Genomic DNA, 6693 nt, shown 5'->3' on the forward strand with positions numbered 1-6693 from the left:
TTTCGCTATAAATTGTATACACCTATCCAATTCACCTATCAGTCAAATTGAGATAAATGGTTGATATTTAACACCTCCTGTCACATCTAGTCCGGTGTGCATTTTTTTAGATCTCGCACAGACCTTGGACGTGAATTGCTGGATTTTTTATGGAGGCCACTGCGTTGGCTAGAATTTGAATCCAGGATCTTGTAGGTCTGATATCATGTGTAATTGCATGCTCTAGCCAGTACAACAAAAGATCGGTCTGATGGAGAGGGTCGGTCATTACACTCTAGCATGGAGATTGTGACCGGTGGTTGTTATTGGCACCATTGAGGAGAACACACCTAACAAAACCTCTATACCTGCCTTGATGGAGCTTGTGTCTTCGCAAGGCCTACCTTGACGTTGACACAAATCTTGTCGATATTATGGTTATTCCACCGCTAAACTTTAAATGTGATCCTGGCCGTCTATGGTGCGATCTAGCAGACACAAAAAATCCAAACCCTAGAGAAGTAAACCTTATAGAGACCCAATAAAGTTCTCAGTTGAGGAAAATTACGGTGAACTCAGGTGGAGAAACAACATTAAATTTTTATGCTAGGCAAAACCTTTTATCTTAAAAACATTAAACATTGCATATAACTTCACACCATGCTGCAAAAAAAGATACATACACTGTCGCTGCGTATTCGACGGTACCTCGGAGGAGGGATCCTCACGAGGGGGAGAAGAAGAAGGGGCCATAGGGCGGAGTGCACACGGAACGGTGATACGCGATTTACCCAGCTTCGGAACACCTGCATGATGACAGGCCTACTGCTGCTTGTCTGGAATTATCTGGGCGCTTTCGCGTTGTTACAATGAGTTGTCGTTGTGCCTCTAGGGCTCCCGGGACCCGGCTTATAAAGGCGCATGGATCTAAGTTTTACATGGAGAGTCCTAGCCGGATTACAGGTTGCCTAACTACGGTACAATGTCTTGCCGTGTACGTCAAGGATCCGCCTTCCTATCTACGTCGTACTGGATCCGGGTTCCATATGGGCCTCCACGGATCCGGCTTCCTCCGAAGGTCGGTTGGGATCCAGCTTCCCTATCCTGGGCTGGACTTCATCCTTCATGATCAACAGCAACTGGGCCGCCCGATGGGCCGCATGCCACATCACCATCTATGGGCCACCCGGGCTTGCAGGATCTAGGCACTGTCGATGGTACACCCATGAAGTATACCCACAACAGTAGCCCCCAGAGTTCTCCGAGTTTTACCTCCTGTTTCCGCCTTGCTAACGCTTCATGATTTCCAGCAATTTCGGTAACGCGGACAAACTTGAAGAACTCCAACTTCACATTTTCTTCTTTCCCAACTCTTGGTCGGAAAATTCCCACATCCTGCGGGACTTCATCCATTGACAGCATACGACATGTCTCCGGGTTACTCCCCTGATGTGGACAAGAGTTTGCTTATCTTCACACTGCAACCCGGAACCTTAAAGGTTCAAAACGGTTCCGCCAATCCTGGCGCCATTTTCGCGCGGTTTGAGCGGTAACTTATCCTTAGCCGTTTTTACCGCTTAGGGTTTTCGACACGTGTCGCTCATCCAACGGTGCGACGCTTGCGTTCCGACCACAGGATGCGGAGCATGAATCTCCTCCTTCGGCCTATAAATATCCGCCGTTCAACCCTAATCACTCCATTCGCCCCCTTTTCACCTCCCAGCGTAGCGCCGCCTCCGAGCTTCTCCTCCGCCGTACCGGAGTTCGCCGGAGTCGTTTCGCCGCCGCGCAGTGTTCATCGTGTTCTTAACTTCAGCGAGCCACCGCAGCGAAACCTCACCGCCGGCGACTCCGACCACCGCGGTAGCCATTCTGACAAGCTCTCAAGCTTCGTCTTCGCACCGTAGTTGGTAGGGATGAACTAGGGTTTTAACATTGGATCCGACTAAGTTAGTTTTTCCGCCACTGTTTCCTCTTCAGATGTCTTCTTCGACTCCGCCTCCAACCTCCGAACCGATCATGGCAACCCCCATCTCCTCCGCCCCTCCCCCCTTTGTCCCAGTTCAGCTGGAACCCTCCAAGGATTCCGGCAAGAACATCGAAGGAACGTCTGATATCCCGGAGAAAACCGCCGGAGCAGAGCAGGCAGAAAAGAAGGCGGAAGAAGCGGCCGCCAAAAAATCTAAAGCTCGCCAGCGAGACAGTGAATCCAAGGGGAAGTGGTGGCCCTGCACCACCACAGAAACGGAGCTCAACAACCTCGAGGCGGAGGGCTTCCTTAGACCCGGGTCCTGGCGGACGCTTCCGGGTGCTCTGGCTCCAGCTCCCGAAGCCAGAGAAATGGTGGTGACCAAGGCGCTTGTGGAGCGCGGCTTCTCTTTTCCGCCAAGCGATTTCTTCTCGGAAATCTTGAAGGCGTATGGGCTGCAGCCCCACAACATATCCCCAAACAGCGTCCTGGCCATCAGCAACCATCTCACTCTATGTGAAGGCCACCTCCGGGTACCCCCAGAACATTATCTTTTTCAGTACTACTTCTCCGTCAAAAAGGAGAAGATTCCTCAAACCTCCGAGTTGGCCACCTGCGGGTCAATCACCTTCATGCTCCGCCCCGGCCGCGTCTATCCTCCCACTGATCGCCACAAATCCGCGCGATATTGGTCCGGTGGCTTCTTCTACTTGAAGGATGTCTCCGACCCGGCGAGCGAGAGGATGCTGCCGCCCTTCAAGAATAGCCCCGCCAGCGAGACTCCGGCCTGGACACAATGTCCTCATCTCTCCAAGTCACCTCTGCTGACTCGCGCAGTTAGGCGGATCTGCAAACTGACGGAAGAAGGTCTGTCAGGGAAGGACCTAACAATGTCCTGGTTCACCAAGTGTAATGTCCCAGGTTTAGAGACGATCGAGGGGTAGATTTTAGAAAGGGATGTGCAGTGCATCGTAAATTCTGGGGAAATTTCGCGCTTTTAAAACAAAACTGCATCGAAGGGGACAAGTTTCTCTCTCGACACCTTACAGGGTTAGGGTTTCGAGAGTGCGACAAACTTGTTCCTACTCAACTAAATTAGGGTTTTGAGAAGAGAGAAGAGATATTGCATCACAATCTTAAGTTGCATGATTGAATTCAAAATTAAGTTGTATGATTGGATTCAAACCAAAGTGGAATTTGAATTTCAAATTCAAACATTAAATCAATAACCATAATTCAATTATGAGGAAATTCATTAAGTCAATTGTAAATAATACACATTATGAACAATACAAATAATAAGTAAAGCTCATTAGGGAAAACCTTGAGCTTTATTGATAATCACACATGATACATTGTCAATTACAATATTCAGAATTGAAATAAAGGAATATTACAACACATTACAAGAATTGGCAAAATAGAAAAAAATAAAAGAAAAGTACAATGTATTGATCTATCCTAAAACTACAAGTTAATCTTCATTAAAGCTTGAGCTTGATGATCTTCATCTTCATTTGATCATCATCTTGAAACCTGCACACAAACACAACAAAGAACTAGTTATGCCAAGTGGCAAAGCCACTTGGCAGGTTAGCAAACAATTGAAATGAAGAGGATATGACCAGGGATCAGCCGAGCTGATCCATTCCAGCCCAAGTCCCAAGCCACACACACACATGCAGCAAACAAGGACTGCTGCATGTGTAACAACACACAAGGCCAGGGAGAGTCACCAAAACAGCCGAGCGAGTCTTGTCGACCGAGGAGAGCAAGTAGAGGACCAAATATAAGCTTTTCACCAGCAAACCCTAGCCATTCCATCGACAAGGGGTACCAGGGTAAGAACACAGCAAGAACAGGTGAACAGCTAGAGCTGCTCCACCTATTCCAGTCACCACTAGAAACAAACCAAGATTCACAAGCTTGCAAGGAGGAGCAGGGCAAGCAAACCAAAACCACCAGAAGCAATCCTCTACACCAACAACTCATACTAGGAGCTGGAGTGAGGTATACACATCATCATGAACAAACCAGATGGTTTTGTTCATAAATTACACGAGCATGATCACAAGCACACAAAGGGTGGGGTAACCCTATTTTGATCATCATTTGGTCAGAGACCAAGTGTAACCTGGTAGAAATGGCAAGGACCAGGGATCAATCAAGCCTATACCCATGGTTATGCCAACCAGAATAGTGGTAGCATCTTTCAAATGGAAACAGGAAAGAAAACCATCCCAGAGACTTATCCAAGTATAACTAGACTACACTAGCCCTTTTAAGACCATAATAATATAGACATTTATATGTCTATTTTCATTTCAACATCAATTATACTGGAAGCCCATGAATGACTACCAGTAATATTGCACAGTAGCATACAGAAGAGGTAGGAGCAACCTTTACTAGCACACCAAGCATTGCTAGGGTCACAACAACTACCTAGCCACACAGAAAAGCCACAAGAGAAGCATATCATCACTCCAAGGAGTTCATGCATCACAGGAGGTGCCAACACATGTTGGTTTCCATCCAGATAGTGCATAGGATGCACCAGATCACTACTGCATCAGGTAGATCATGTCTGTTGTCAGAAATAGGAAGCCAAGTTTCACTGACAAGCATAGATAAATAAAACAACACACACAGATACATCCAGAGGTATCAAATCCTTCAAGCAACCACCAGTACTTGGTGAGGAGCTGGATCCACAAGCAACAACAGCATTTGAAATGAATCCATACAAATTTATAAGCCAACAGGAAGCCCTGATGATCACAGGATCATCCAAAGCCACAAATTAACCAACCATTGCATCACAGATAATCAAATATATGAAATATAAATTGTATGCAGAAGCACACTAACAAGGGATGGAGCTGTCTAGCCAACAGTCATGCTAAATAGAACTTTTCCATGAATTACAACTCAATGAGCCTCACACAGAGGCACTGGCACTTGCATAATGCAAGGATCATGCATCATGATCAAGCCAAGGCCAAGAATATGCACACACAGAATACCCTAGTGGCAGTAGTCATATCTGGAGCAAGCCAGTAGGCCATGAGCATCAATGGATGCTCATGAGCAATTACAGGAGGGCCACAACAGGGATACAGCATGAACAGAAGTAGTTAGGAAGCACAGAAGCATGCACTGATAGTCAAGTAGAGCAGCACAAGCTAGAACACAGAGATAGCAGTAGCACACAGCAGCATACGCATGTCAATAGCACAAGCACAACAGCTAGAATTCATGGCGCATGTAGGCAGCAGTAACTAGCACATCAAGGTAGTACCAGAGCAAGGTGGCGCAGAGCACATCGGCGTAGCAGCAGCAACACAACAAGGTGGATGCCAAGGCATCCAGAGGAAGGAGAGGAGGTAGAGAAGACAGGAGAGAAGGAGGCACACGCACCTGGAGCAAAGCACCGTAGCGTGCCCATGGCGGCACAGCGGCACGGGCCGAACACGGCAGCGCCAGGCCGCAGCCAGGCCAGGCGTCGCCGGGCGCAAACGCCCCAGCACCACCACGGCGAGGCACACGGCCACGTCGCGGCGCCTGGATCGTCGGCGGGCGACGAATCGCCGTGAATCGCCACGGCCGTGTCGCAGATGCGTTGGGGACGAACAGTGGCGGCGAAGAAACGTAGATCGGCGCGGACCGATCGGTGCGCCGTCGAGCGGCCGTCATTTTGCGACCAATCTCGCCGGCGGGAGTGGCCGGAGGCGGCCGGAATAATTCGGCGACGGCGGCGGCGACGCGAGTCGCCCGAGTGACGAGGAGAGAGTTAGGTTTAGGGGGAGGAGCATCTACGGCGCGACTGGGTCAGGCTGGACCTAGCCCAATGGGCTGGTCCAACCTAACCAGCTCGGCGGCCTGACAGGTGGGCCCGAGGGGTATTTTGGTCATTTCCAAAATACCCATTTAAATGAATATTTCAAAGAATTTTATAAAATAGAATATAACTCTAAAAAAATAATTAAAAATATGAAAAATGCTCAGCAGAAAATCCTCTATCATAATATAATATAAAGTAGAATTTTTGAAGAATAACAAGAATAAGTTCAAATTTGATGATTGAAATAATCATTTAAAATCACATATATTATTTTCAATAATGAAAATAAGTCCATAAATTCTTTTGGACTTTAAAAACACCTTGACAACATTTCAAGGTTGTATTTGCCCTAAATTAAGTATCTCCAAATTGTTCTTAGTATTAACCTCTCACATGAAATAATAAAGACATCGGAAGGGGGGAACAAACCCTAAATCTGGAATCATGCATCAATGCTTCTTTAACCATTGCCCTTATTGAACAATGATGCTATTTTTCAGAAACAGAGGACAAGGGTCAGTCCACACCATCCAACTGCAACACTTTGCAGTATTCAGGCAAGTTCATCGCTTGCTCATGTCATTTGAGTATTTTTACCAAATTACTTGCAAAGTACTATGTTTATCACTATTGCATAAAAAGGCAACACCACTATTTTCATAACTATGAATATGACTATGTGGTGGGCAATGGAACCATGGATTGTGTTGATATGGTGGAGGTTCCATTGCACGGGTTTATATCCATCTAGGATTAAACAACAAATGTCGTCCAGTGATTCTTGTGCCGTAATACCCGTGTTAACCATAAGATCCGGAGTGGGACGGAGTAGTCAAAAGTGTTTCCACCTCTCGTTCATCAACGGATGCTCATTACTCGGGTGCACATGATCTTGCAGACA

This window comes from Lolium rigidum, chromosome 1 (genome assembly GCF_022539505.1).
Source record: "Lolium rigidum isolate FL_2022 chromosome 1, APGP_CSIRO_Lrig_0.1, whole genome shotgun sequence".
Classification (NCBI taxonomy): domain Eukaryota; kingdom Viridiplantae; phylum Streptophyta; class Magnoliopsida; order Poales; family Poaceae; genus Lolium; species Lolium rigidum.